The following is a 14885-nucleotide window of genomic DNA, read 5'->3' on the forward strand; positions in this document are numbered from 1 at the left end:
GTGTCCTTGTGAGGAGGGGAACACTCTGGGCACAGACAAGGGGAAGAGGGCCACATGAGGCTGGAGGAAAAGATCTGAGTTACAGCCACAAGCTGAGGAAGCTGGAGAAATCAGAAGAGCCAAGGAAGCAGGTTTCCCTAAAGGCTCGTAGGAACCCAACCCTGAGACACCTGGATTTCCAACCTCCAGGCTGCCGAGACAGGACATTTCTATTGTTTCACGCCACCCAGTTTATTATACATTTGACTTTGCACAACACAGGTTTGAACTGCAAAGGTCCACTGATAAGCAGATTTTTTTCAACAAATTTGTTGAAAATAACATTTTCAACAAATATTATTTTCCTTTTCTTATGATTTTCTTCATACCATATTTTCCTCTAGCTTCCCTACTGTTAGAATACAGTATACAATGCCTGTAGGACACAATTACGGGTCCATTGACCATTTACATGACCAGTAAGGCTTTGGTCAACAGTAGGATGTGAGTAGTTGAGTTTTGGAGAAATCAGCTGCATGGTGGGGGGTGGGTGCCCTAACCTCCACTATACTTGTTTAGAGCAGCCCCAGGAGAATACTTCCTAGGTCCTCTGGCAGCCCTGAGCGCCCCATATTTTGATATGACTGTGCTCCTCGGTCCCCATTCAGTTATAATACCTGGCCATTAATCAGAATCATGAAAGATAATTGACTTACCTACAATAAACCCACAAGTTAGATGGTGCCTCCCACTGATTACATGGCGGAGATAACGATCTGGCAGCGAAATGATAGCTCAGGGACCTTCCTAGATAGCAACTGCCCACTGAGACGCCCGCACGTGGTGTGTCAGCAGCCTGGGCGGGCCATGTCAGTGCCTTATCATGCTCGGTAACAGGAGGTACCCTACCGTCCCCAGATAAGGGGTAGAAACTTCACAGGATCTGACTCAGTGGCTTTGGTTACCCTCAGGTCACAAAGGAACACACAGAAGGAAATGAACCCCAGACAACTAGGAGTATGATACAGACAGCAAATGACCAAAGGTAGCTAAGAGCATTCAAAATCTAAAATCCAGAGCAATTTATTCTGGGCGAGTAAACAAATTGCCGCAAAGAGACTCATATGAAGTCTGAGATTCTTTGAGGCTCAATCAGCCCTTAGAGGTCAGATGCATCCCAAATTAGGCCTCTCATCTTTCCCAGCCCAAACCCCATGGGATGTTCCATATTTGAAGGACCACATGGACCAGCAGAACTTGGAAAGGGTTCTGTACTTTAATCTTTCTCTGGGAAGTTCATAAGGCCCATTAGCATATTAAAGACAAATTCTGCTGGAAAGACATCCAATCAACTCCTTTTGGAGGAGGCAGCAGATGTATTCTTAGCCCATTTGCTTCACAGAATTTGAGGCTGAGGCCCAGAGAAGTTAGACGTTTTTTTCAAAGGTCACACAGGCAGAAAATGACCTTGGATGACTCAACCAGGGTCTTCAGATCCCAAATCTGGTGCTCGTTCTATGTTTTCATTTCCCCATTAACTAGTTTATTAATAAACATTCGCATGCTACCATGTGGTGAGGCAGGAATATAAAAATGAATAAGGTAGACCTCGCCTTGCATGTAATTTACTATTTCTGGAGTGAATGAGCAGCAGACAGACAAATAATGGGAAGATTGTGCAGAGAGGGAGGGAAGGGACAGAACGGCTGACTTCAGGATGAACACAGAATGCGTTAGGCTCGAGGTTTCCCATGAGGTTACTGTTGTTCTGGTAAGTCCCAGCACCGAGGCTTGTCATCCCTGCCACCCACAGCCTCTGCCAAGGAGAGTGGAGTGGATGCCAGGGCAGGGGGCAGCCCACTAACTTGGCAAAGCTGATTGGGTCAAGGGGCCCAACCCACGAGCCTATCCAACACGGACAACATGCTTGTTCCCCCCAAATGGGATGACCCATCGGACGCCCTCCAAACTGGACCTTGGGGCTATAAGAAGAGGCAGCAATCAGGGAGGCTGAAGAGGAAAGAACAGCTGAGGGAGGGCATGAGGTACATAGAGCACCCTGCGGGGTCTGGGGGATGAGGAGGCGAGCAGCAGGAGAGAGAGCACGGCAGAGCCGGGAGAAGAGGCTGGAAGGGGAGCAGCCCCCTCCCTTCTATGGCTGCCCTGCGCTGTTGCGGGGCGTGGGGGTTCTCCATCACAGGCCCTGAGGCTTCATTTCTGAGAGACCCGCCTTCCTTGGCGCCCCCACCAGCCCCACCTGAAATAGGAGCTCTGCGCTTGCTTAGTGAAAGTGCCTAACTCCTTTTTTTCCAGTCACGGCAAAGTCGTGTCACGTACCATTCACCGTTTTAACCGTTTTAGATGCAGTCCGGTGACAGGAAGCACATTCGTTGTTCCACTACCAGCACCACCCACCCCCAGAACCCTCTCCACCTCGCGCAGCTGCAGCTCTATGCCCGGGAAACATACCTCCCCACTCTCCTCTGCCCCCAATGCCTGGCTACCCCCACGCTGTTTCCCGCCTCTATAAGTCTGACTGCCCTAAGGGCCTCAGGTAAGAGGCATGTACAGTATTTGTCCTGGGAGGGCTTATTTCATTTCGTATGAGAGCCTCAAGTTTCACCCATGTCGTTCCATGGGTCAGAACTTCCTTTTTAAGGCTGAATAATATTCCATTGTACGAAAATGTCCCATTTCGCTTATCCTTTCGTTCACCGACGGACACCCTGGGATGCTTCTAGCTTTTTGGCGATTCAAGTAATGCTGCCATGAACATAGGTATACAGCGACTTCTGAGACTCTGCTTTCAATTCTTTGAGGTGTTGAGACTCCTGGCAGGGGTACAGGAAGAAATGGGGCTACCCAGGCCAAAGGTGGTACATAGTCAACTGAGGTCCAAGAAGGTGAGCGGAGGAGACGCCCTTCTTCTTCCGGGTTGTATCCTGGCATCTAGCTTTCGGTTTGCTACCCTCCAGCCTCTGCCCCAGGAGCCTCTCTTTAGGAAGAGACAGATCAGCCTGAGGCACAGTTCTCATGCACTCAGCCTTTCCCCTCCCTTCACAAGACTTTTCAAGCAGGCTTTCTAGAACGGAAGCTCTGTGAGGCAATGATTGCCCCATTCTGTTCACTCCCCCATTCTAGCACCTGCTGAGGGCCTGCTACAAGGCACACTTCAAGCAAATGACATTGAGAAGTAATTAACACCTTAAAGTGAGTTAAATTGCTGTGTTCTTTTTTCCATCCTCCCCCATAAACTTCCACCCCTTAGTTTTGTTCTTGTTTTGTCCAGGAAAGTCTATAGTTTACATTAGGGTTCACTGCTGGCATCGCATGGGTTTGGACAAACGTAGAATACCATGCATCCGCCATGATAGCTTCCTATCCCACGGGGCCCATCACAGTCACTCGCGGAGGGTTTTGAAAAGTTTTTTAGGTTTAGGGTCCACCTTAGAGATTCCTGTTTGAAGGGAGACCCAGGAATCTGTACCTTTAAAAAAGCCTCAATGATTATAAGGGGCAGCTCCATTAGGAACCATGACATTAAAGACAGAATTTCAGACGCCCTACGAGATGGGAGGATGGTCCTATCATGATACCATACCGTCAGGGCGCTGCCTGCTTGGCCTTCCTACCTGTCCTGTCCCATAGCTCCATCTGAAGGCCAGACGAGACCAGACTGTATAATTCACTGCTAATTAGACATCTCCACCTGGCATCTCAAATGTCACTTCTCCCAAGCAAAACCTATAGTAATCCTAATCCCCACTCAGAAACCAACTCCGCCTCTGACCTTTTGACTTTGGAAGGTGGCAGCTCCAATCTTCCGCCTGCTCAGGACAAGACTCTTGAAGTCAACCTTAAGTTCTAGATACATCTAATCTGTCAGCAATGCCTGGTGCCTTGACCTTTAAAATAAACCCAGATCTGACCACTTTTACTCCCTCCACTTCCACTGCTATGACAGGTCTCCCTGCTTCTGCCCTGGCCCCTTCCTGTCTGTCCTTGACCGTAAGCCAGAACTGGCCTATAAAAATGAAGTCAGATCACGTCTTCCCAGCTCACAATGCTCCACTGGTTCCCATCTCACTAAGAGGAAAAGCTGAAGGCCTTACAATGGCCTATAAGACCCCTCACAATCCTTGTGGTCCCTACGTCACCCCCTGGTCTCTCATTTCACCTGCTATTTGCCTCCCTAACTCTTCCAGGCACATGAGCCTCTTGAAATTCCTGGAACAGGCAGGTAACTCTACCCCAGGGCATTTGCACTGCTGTTTGCTCCTCCTGGAATGCTCCCCCTCCAGAGAGCCACTGCGCTGGCTTCCCCATACCCTAAAAATTTTCACAGGACACCCTGTCTAAAATTTCAAATTTCCTGCCCCTTTGCCAGCACTGCTATCTTTATTTTTCCCCTGAGGACTTAGCTCTGGTTATATTACCTGCTGACTTGCTTGTTTATTCCTGTCTGGGTCCTCCCACTAGATGCCAGAGCCACAAGGCAGAGCTAGCCATCTGCTCTGTCCCTGCGGAGCCTGGGAGCCCAGAATGGGCCTCGTGCACAGCGGCTCTCATCCTCCCTTGCCCCACCATGGCCCCTCCTTTCCTCTTAGCCTCTGGCTCACATCCCATCTGTCTTCCATGTGCTGAGCCGTCCCCCTTTTGACCCTCTCATAGCTCCTCTATTGGGTCTCCACTCCCCAGAGGATCTCTTCCTTGGTGGGGGTCTTCCCAGCTGCCAAAAGCTTCTTTCTAAGAGGAAAATTGGCAGCAATCTCTCAGTGGTACCCCTTAACTTTCAGGACACTGTTCAAACTCCCTGCTTCAAACACAAGGTCCCCGCCAGTGGGGCCCAGCCCGCCTCTGCAGACAAACCTTTAACTCCTGCCGACCTCTGTGCACCTTCAACTCCATAGGCTGTCTCTGCTCTACTGCCTTTGCACATGCAGTTCCTTCCGCTTGCCATGCCGTCCCCCCGCCCCGAACCCAGGCCCTCCTACACCACGTCCAGCAAGCCCCGTGTTAGCCTTCAAGTGCCGCTGATGGGAGCACCTGCAGAAAGCCTTCTAAGAACCCCATGGCTACCACCCCTTCCACTGCCCCCTTGGCTCCCCAAGTGAGCTTGAGCAACACCGCCCTTCATCACAACCCTTATTTACCCATCTCTGTGATTAGTGCAAATTCTCTGCATGCCTGGTCCTCACACTGGGTCCGGCACTGGACAGGGGCTCTGTATATGTTTCCTGCATGAACAAGTCTCCAGAACTGCGAAAACATGGCGCAAGTCAGTGATAATGGTGCAAATGTCCTTGACAGTTTTGCCAGCTAATTGAACTCACTATTTGGTAGTTGTAAGCATGTTCCAGAATACATCATTGCAGGTGTATCTAAAAATTTGGACAGGGGCGATAAATGACCTCTCAGGGTATCTGTGCAGTTCAAATTGGACTGGCTAAACAGTCTCCCCATAGTTTTACCATTTTTCCGTGTGTGTGTGTGTGTGTACATATTTACATATAAATATGTTGTATGCACATGTATCTCTGTGGGCATGTTCTCCAGCATGTGGCTGTCAGGCTATCCTATAATCGCCTCCCCCAGCTGGTTGACCCTCCCGCGTTCACGTAGGTGAAGGGATAAACCATCAAAACTACAGTCACTTTTTCCTGAAGTCTCTAGAGCTTACATATTTACTAAGATGTATGCTTCTAATTATAGGGCCTTGTCACGAAATCCTTTCATGTTAATTTTAGTCCACTTTATTCTAGAATCATAGAAGACCCCTAAGATTTTCATGAAGAACTTCTCATAGGCCAAAGACGGTAATGACATCTGTCACACGAACTACTTTTAACCTTTCCAAATCATCTGTGTGATTCCAACTAATGATTTAGTTTAACAGCTTGGAGCATGTCGTTCATTCATTCACGCAGAGGCTCTGCTGGTCATTCGGCCACTCCTTGCTGGGTGGACGCGAGGGCAAGTCCAAGACGACAAATAAATGAGATGTTTAACTAATGAGATATGCTGAAAGAGAAGGAAAGAGTGCCAGGGTACCAGAGCACCGGACTGAGGGCCCTACTGCAGGCCACACGGGCCCGAGCACCTCTCTGCAGAGGTGACACTTGAAATGAAACCCAATGACCAGAGGAGCCAGCCACACGGCAGGGATTGAAGGGGAGGAGGCAAGGGCAAGGTGGTGGGATATTGTCCTTTGCCAGCATGGAGGGGGCAGGCCTAGCTGCCAGCTCCACCCCTTCCTCCAGCAGACACTTCCCCTCCCCCACCACTGCACTCCGGTCATTTGTTCATTTGTTCGAGCAGCTGTCTCTGTGTCCCCAAGACCCAGCTCCATGGGCTGTGCCTAGATGTGGCCCACCCTTTCACCCCTGTACCTAGTCACAGTGTTTGACCAACAGGTGGAGTTCAACAAATGCTTGTGGCATTGCTGAGTAACGCTGACTTCGCCGCAAAGCCGATAGTGGCCAGTCCTATGATAGAGGTTCCCAGGGCTGTCTTGGAGACAAGAATTCCCAAAGCCGGGTGAAGTGTCTTTTAATTTTTGGATTATCGGTCAATGATCCTTGGGGGAAGATAACATACACAGGAACTATTGGGAAGGAGAGGGGAAGCAGTAGGAGCAATATGAACCATGGCCAAAAATGGGATTTCAGGATTTTACTGTTCACTTTATCAGGTCATAGTTCCAGATGCCATTACTCTCCACAGCTAGGAGGGCCCCCCCCTGTGCTGGGCACAGTGAGGCAGGCTTCAGAGCCTCTCACCCTCTCAGGTGTGGCCAGAGCCCGCCATCCTGCTCACGTGGCCGGTGAGACAGAGCTGCCGGGGCCGTGTGACTCAGCCCCGAGGGAACCCAGCATGCCCACAGGTGCAGTCAGTGTCCAAGGAGCAGCCACACCCTCAAAGGGTCTGCGAACACTGGCCAGTTGTGCACTTTGCCTCTGATGACGCAGGCACCTAAAGAAAATACTAGCAATACAATTATTAGTCATCTAGAATCCCACAAGTTGGCTCATTGAGGCAGTTAGTGTCGTGTCAGCAACAAGTACCCTTGTGGTATCTCTAGAAGGCTGAGCTCTGGAGGTGTGACTCAGACCTGCTATCAAAAACCTTTGGTTAAAAGTCATAATAGATAGCATCTGTCCAGTGTGGACTGCGTGCCAGATACAGAGCCGAGCGCCTTATCTTGGTTAATTTGCCCAGCTAACCTGTGAGGCTGGTATTATCATTAACCTCATTTTACAGAACAGGCAAAATGAAGCTGGGAGGTCAAAAAACCGGCCACGGTCTCTCAGTGATGGGGGGCACTTGTTCTCAGGCCAGGGAGTTGGTATTTCTAAAACAATGGTTCATCTTGTTACCAGGATCTGCACTTTTCTAATCCCATTTGCAAAAGTGAAACAGCCCTGGGAGGCCTCTATGCATGTCATAATATTAACCTGTAGTGCTCGCTGCTGAAAGCGAGGCCCTGGTTTGAATCCTACCATAGAAGGTTCCAGATCTTATGCGTTAGAAATAAAATTGGTCAAGCACCTGCTTGTGGCAGAAATGGGATTCAAATCCAGACAATCCTATACTTTTTAGTACATTACCAAATAAATACTGGAGGAAAAAATTTAGTTTTTATTTTAAATACTGATAGCTAGAGCCCAGGGAAGCTCTTTAGAGTCTTGAATACTTTTGAATGGTGTCAAAGAGTTCCGGGACCAGAAGGCCTCAGAACAGCTGTAGGAGGCAGTCGCACCTTCCTAATACAGTTGGGTCCCGTGCCCAGCCCAGCCCAGCCGTCTTCCTGCACGGATGTCATGAAAACCAGAGCTTACCAGCCATGCTGACCCCCGCCAGGCCCTCCCTCACCCCATCTCAGAACAAGCATCCTCAGAAGCAGTACTTTCTGGGACATCCTGGGTCCCCATGGCGGGGAATTTGAAAGTCTCTACTAGATGGGGCATCAGGGTGAGCGCTACACTGTTCTTACCAGATCCTTCCCTCCCAGTTCCTCTTCCTCTGAACATCATGGCACAGTCTCATATTTATTGCTCCAATGATAAGGCCAAGATCTCTTTTTCAGGATTTCTGGGCGGAAGGCAGTATGGGAAAATCAGCAAGTTCACGAGCACTGGAGATTTTCAAACAGAGGCAGAACAAGACCTTGTCGGGGTGTTCTGGAGGGGATTTGGCCACAGGAGAGACATCCACGTTCTCTGAGATCTCTGAGTTCTCTGAGATCCCTTAGAAAGCTCTGACCGCTCACAAAAGCAAGGGCATTACCGTTGATTAAACCGCCGCACTGGTACTGCTCTTAGACTCAGTGACTCTAGGAAGTGGTATTCACGAAGGGGCTTGCAGTAAGCCCAAATCCCAAAGCCTCTGAGGGCTGCAGCCTCATCTGTTGGGACACGCAGGGACCGATGGCATACAGCAACAAAAGCTAAGCCTACGCCTTTATTAATCAGGCAAGTGGAGGGAGCATGAAACTCCAAGACAGGAGAACACAGATACTGCTGGATTCTTTGCATGGCTGTGCCCAGCTGTAACCATGCTGGGTTTTCCTTCTCTTTACCCTAACCCCACATTGTCATTATCAAGTCCCCTTGTCTATATCGCATTGGGAGCAAACACTGTACCTCTAAATAGATTAGGTCATTAAGAAGGTCATGAGGAGAAAGTAAGAACTTGGTTGTGTGAAGTGACTCACTGAATGGCAGAGAATGTTTCCAGCAGAGCCTAAATTTGAACCATGCTCTCCTGGCTTGTGAACTCTTTCCACTGCACCACAGCCAGCTTCGACACCTGTGGAGGCAGGGACGTCGCAGCCCCCACTGTGGAAATGGGTGTTCTCTTGCCCTTGACCCAGACAGGGGGTCTCCTACATAGACCCATCAGGTCTCAGACTCTGCGCATCCTTTCCCAGCAACCCCCGGGCCTCAGGCCCTGGGATGTCCTTGGAAGGCCAGTGCCTGGAGGAGAGGAACTGGCCAGGAACATCCAGACACCCTCAGGCAAGCAAAGAAAAGGGAGAGAAGCAAGAGACCCACATTGCTCAACTCTCTGTTGGCAGGCACTGTACTAGACATTTTATTTTTAAAATTAACTCTGGATGCAAGTAACGCATACATGCCGAAAAGTATGCAGACCATAAGCTCGTAGCTTGATGGATTTTCACAAACAGACCCATGTAACTAGCACGTAAACAGTAATTACCAACACCTCCAAAAACAGTAATTACCAACACCCCCAAAAGTCTCCCTTATGCCCCTTTCTAGGCCCTCTCCCCAAAGGTGACCACAACTCTTAGCTCCACCAGCAGGGACTGGCTCGGAGTGTTTTTGAAGTTTATGGACATGAACAGGCACTTTATCTTTCTTGGTGTCAGGCTGCTCTCTGTCGACACTGGTGGTGACATTCACCCTAACCGTTGTGTGTAGTCTGTCCGTTCTCACCGTGCAATACTTCACTGATGGCTCTATTATAACGGATTTCCCACTATCTGCCGGTGAACATTTGGGTGGCTTGCTGGACGTAGCCATTGTGACAGATGCTATGAACATGCGGACATTCTCATATATGTCTTTTGGCAGCTACATGCGCATATTTCTCTTGGGTACAGGATTGCAAGTGGCATCGCTGGGTTCCCTAACACACACACGTTTAACTTTGCAAGAAACGGACCTATAGTTTGCCAACAGGGATGAGCTGATTCCCACCCCGTCCTGCGGCGTATGCGTGCTCTGCCCCATCCTCCTCCTTGCCCACACGCAGCGTATTTGCACCAGACACTTTGGACGATGGATCATTTGGGGGCAGTCAGGTGGTGCTTAAAGGGCATGGACTTTGGAGCACAGCCCGGCTTCTTCTTCTGGCTCCACATTGTACTAGCTGTGTGACTTGGGCCAACTGCCCTAGCCTCTCTGTGCCTCAGCTTTCTCCCTTGTTAAATGGGGATAATAACAATAGTCCCATCCTCTCAGGGCTGTTGTACATTTAGGACAGTGCTTGTCACCTGTTTACCACTCTACTCAGGCTGGCTCTCACACTTACTCCAAGCCAACTGCAAGAGGCCTTTGCAGTGGTCTTTAGGGTCCCTGGAAAGCCGCTACCCGTTAGCCTCTGTCATTGGCCATAGCTAGGGGCCGTGTGGGGCACTCATGTCTGTGCTCGATGCTTGGGGAGGAGGATTCCCACCCCTGAGGAGTGGAAAAGAAGAGGGAGTAGGGGGTGTGGGAGGGAGTGGGGCAGGAGAAGGGGAAGGGACTGCCAAGGGGATGGGTCTCTCTCATCAGTGTCTCCCAAAGAAGAAAGGGCCAGAGGAGACTCCATGGCTTGTACCGGCAGCTGCCTTTCCGGGCTTCTCTCACAATCTTTCTAGCTCCTTCCCCATACACACAGTTAATTGCTTTGGAAGAGCTCGCGGTTATTTAGAGAACAGAAAGAGGGGGAAATGTCTAAAATACTCAGAACAATATGGAGAAATTGAATCGCAACAGCGATTGGTCTGATGGGCTACGCTTTTGAAGTAAATGAAAGCCTAATCAATATTTCTTTTTATTTCTTTTAAAGAAATGATTGTTTCCTACCCCCATTTAGTTCCCTCTTACGATTTTTGCCAGAAGAGACGTTCTCCCATTTTTAAACCAAGCACTGCTGTGAATCATGCCACATTAAAAATGAAAGTTTGTACTCATGGCAACTGACAGCGCTGGGCAATGGAAACAGTACTCTGTTAGAAACTTCATGAGGCTAACAGCGCCCCTCAAGAAAGGTTTTTAAAGAAAACTAGCCATGCCGTTTGCTGGGGTCAGAACATATGCTGAAGGTTCCCTTCTTGGAGTCACAGCCCACTGAGAGAGAAGTTGCTTCCGTGGGGAGGACACAGTGAGGGGGAATCACCGGGCTCCCAGGAAAGAGCACTCACTCGGTGAATTCTTCAGAGCCTGGGAACTGCCATTTCCACATGTGTGACAAGGCAGCATTAGAGCAGGTGTCCAGTGAGCACGACTAGCTGCATCACTCGGAGACTCTAAGAGTAACTTGGCCATTGGAGAACTCCTGCCTACCTTTCTCTCCTGACTTCCTTTCAATGCTCTCCTTCTTGGTCCAGACCCCCCACCTCCAGCATCAGAGCCCCCCTGTCCTGCTTTAGTTTCACCTCTTTGCTGTCCCATGGTGGAGGGACTGACTCCTAAAATGCTGAGTGACTCTAGCAGACCCCAGCAGGACAGCAACAGAGACCTATCCCTGAAAAGCTGATGCCTCTCTCTCTCTTTCTCTTTCTTTTTCTCTCCAGACTCTTTTAATCCTAAAACTGAAATGCCCAGGAAGGAAACAATTCTTTTCAAAACTTTAATAGTAAAATAAAGTTCCATCCAGAGACCAGTCCATCTGCACCTCTCACTCACAGGAGAGAAACCCGATGCTCAGGTGTGTGAAGTAGTTTCGCCAAAGTCACACAACTGGTAATGACAGCACGAGGACTAAACCCCAGGTTTTCTTGATCACACAGTGGTATTCTTATTAACCAGGAAAGGGGGAAAGGAACAAACATCACTGAGGAATTGTTATGTGCCATGAATCTTGAATGACCTAGGGGGAAAAAAAATGATATCATTGGCCCCACTTTACAGATGAGAAAACTGAGGCTCACAATAACTTCCCCAAATTGTTCTTGGTGGCAGGAGAATGTAACACTTTCCTACTTTCAAAACCTTGCTTTATCTTTCCTATGCTGTCACTTTTAATTCAAAAGAAGAATTGTTCCCCTAGAACTTTTCTTCGTGGGAAAACTTGAACTTTTTAAAAAAATGGATCTTGGGCTAGCAGGTTAGATCTCAAGGCAGCCCAAGTTCAAGGTAAACCGCTTAGTGCCAAATAACTTGTTTTGGGAGCAGGAGGGTGGAGCCGTAGAGCTGACAGAAGGCCACACGTGGGCTACAGTGTGATTCCTCCTGAGACCCTGGAAACTTCAATGTCCCTTCAGCTGTCCCTTCAACTCATGAAAGACTTGAGTGTGTGGAAATTTCCTAATGGAAAACGGTGAAGGATGGCCAGAACTGGAAGCAGGTCATGTGAGAGGGGCACTAAGGAGAAAACCCCAGAGAAGTCCCAGGGAGGGTGCATCTCCCACAAAGCCAGGTCATTAATTAGGTTTTAGGTCAAATTTTCCCAGGACTGGGGTTAGGGAGTGGGCGACCGCCTGTCTTGCTGATTCCCCTGGGGGGAGGCCAGTCACCCCAGGAAAGCTGTCACGTAGGCCAAAGGCCATCTCAAACTGTGGCTCTTGGTTGGGGTTTCTTGGGGGCCAAGGGAGGGGTGGGGCCTATGTCTTGGTTAACGGTTACAGCTTCATTGCAGGATGTCTCACGGCCCCCTCCCACATGAACACACACACACACACACAGCATCAGGCACACCTGGCAGGGGCGGTCTACAGGACAACACATGTGTATTAGCCTTGGCTTTTGTTTATAGCACCCGCTCACAGCTCTGGTTCGGGGGTATTTACTATGTGAAATGCAGAATGAGTATGTCTGGTGGCTGCTGAAGCAGGGAGGGCTGTCTAGTGGGGCAGGAGACCCCCGGTACATGGCCATCTGATGGCCACCAAAGAGGCTGTGCTGGGCGGAGGGCACCAGGGTGTGGGGGGCAAATTGTGCCTGAGGGCCTCAGGGTCCATGCCGCCAGCCAAGAACAGGAATTACTTATCAGGAACAGCAGCAGGAGGGCGGGATTTATCCAGGAGGGAAAACTGAGACTTTGGTTTGAGAAGCCAGAATCCACTAGAAAAACAGAAAGATATCAGCGGGAGCCAGAGAAAGACATAACCGGTTCTCAAGAGAGCGTGCCTCCCACATCAAACCGTTACTAGCGTTGGTTTAACTTACCCTTACCATCAACCGTCCACAGCCACCCACACCCAAGACAGCTTCCCAGCAGCCCCAGATCTCTGATCTAATTTTATCCTGGAGAAATGTGGATTTAGAAGGAAACATACAGAAGCCTCGCTTGGGAGAAGGAGGCTGCTGGAAGCCAGGAACTCCAGGCCCCTGGAGAGCACACGAGGTAAAAGGGAGGGTTCCATGTGGGCAAACCCACAAAAGGCCCCGTGTGTTTGAGTGACAATATTTTAGGCCACCACCCAGTGACCGTATTTACCCAGCTCTGGGCAGGGTGACACAAGTCTCTGGAATGCGTACCTTATTTTTGTTCTGCCTGGGTATGTAACCATAAAATGAGGTCTCTGCCTTCAGAGCAGAAAGGACTAATCAGTCTGGTCGGTCTGGGCGGGAACCCTGACTGCGTTTTCCTTGGGCGGGCAGCGTCTAGGCCGGAGGACGTGGTGTCCCAGGAAGCCTCGCTGGGTGTCTGGAGCGACGTGCCCCCGTGTGGGAGTGTGTCTGTGTAGAGAGGTGTGTTCGCAGCTGCACCGAGGGTGCACAGGGAGACATATGAGCACGACGCTATGACTCAGACCCAACGGTGGCTGGAAGAGGAGACAGCACCCGTGAACGCAAAGATCAGTCCTCTCTCCTGGGCCAGCCAGACATCAGCCTTCCCAGCTCCGGTATGGTGGCAGACTGTCCCTCAGTGTGTCCTTCAGTGATGCCTAGAGGCTTCTCCCCTGTGACCCATTATCAACACACATTGACCTATGGGTCCAATCTAGTCCCAGTCCAGATCCCTGCAGAATGAAATCTTTTGCTCCACGAAAGACACTGATGACACTAAGACAAGCCACAGACTGGGAGAAACTACCTGCAAAAGACATATCTGATAAATCACTGTCACCCAAGATATATCGATTGTAGGAGTCTACAATCCAACAATACAAAGGCAAACAACCCAGTTAAAAAATGGGCAAAAAGAAGACACAAAAGAAAACATATTATACACATGGCAAAAAAGCATTAAAAAAGATGCAGAACATACTATCCAAATTAAAATGACCATGAGATTCCACTACACACCTATTAAAATGGCTTAAATCCCAAACACCAAATGCTGGCGAGGATGTGAACCACCATGAGATCCCAGTGGGGAGAGAGAACAGCCCAGCCACTTTAGAAGACAGCTGGCAGTTTTTTACAAAACTGTTTTGCTAGAAACACTCTCACCATATGATCCAGCAACCATGCAGCTTGGTATACAGCCAAAGGAGCTGAAAACTTAAGTCCGCTCAAAAATCCGCACATGGATGATTATGGCAGTGTGAATCACGATTGTGAAAACTTGAAAGTATCCGAGTTATCCTTCAGTGGAAGAAAGGATAGGTACATTTGGACCATGGAATACTATTCAGCACTCGAAAGAAATGAGCTATTAAGCCATGAAAAGGCATGGGCAACCCTAAGTGTGGATTACTAAGTGAAAGAACCAATCTGCGAAGGCTATATACTATATGATTCCAGCTATAGGACATTCCAGAAAAAGCAAAACTGTGGAGACAGTAACAAAGATCAGTGATTGCCAAGGGCTGGGGAGGGGCAGATGACTAGCTGGAGCACAGAGGATTTTTAGGGCAGTGCGACTACTCTGTATGATACTGTAATGGGGCATATCTGTTATTAGAGGTTTGCCCAAATCCCATCGAATGTACCGGAGTGAACAGTGATGTGAACTATGTGGCTTGGGTGGCGAAATGTGCCATCAATTGGTTCATCACTTGTAACAAACATATCCCTTTGGTGCGGGATGATGCCTGTGGAGGAAACCGCGCGTGTGCGGGGTCAGGGGGACGCAGGAAATCTCTGTTCGCTCCACTCAAATTTGGTGTGGGCCTAAAACTGTTCTTAAACATGTCTATGAAATACTCAAAGAAACAAAGTAGAATTCTTATCTCAGGAAACACAGAATCAACTACTACGCAGACCCCAGTGGCAGGAACCTGCTCAAAA

The sequence above is a fragment of the Mustela nivalis genome, assembly GCF_964662115.1.
Source record: "Mustela nivalis genome assembly, chromosome: 12".
Lineage (NCBI taxonomy): Eukaryota > Metazoa > Chordata > Mammalia > Carnivora > Mustelidae > Mustela > Mustela nivalis.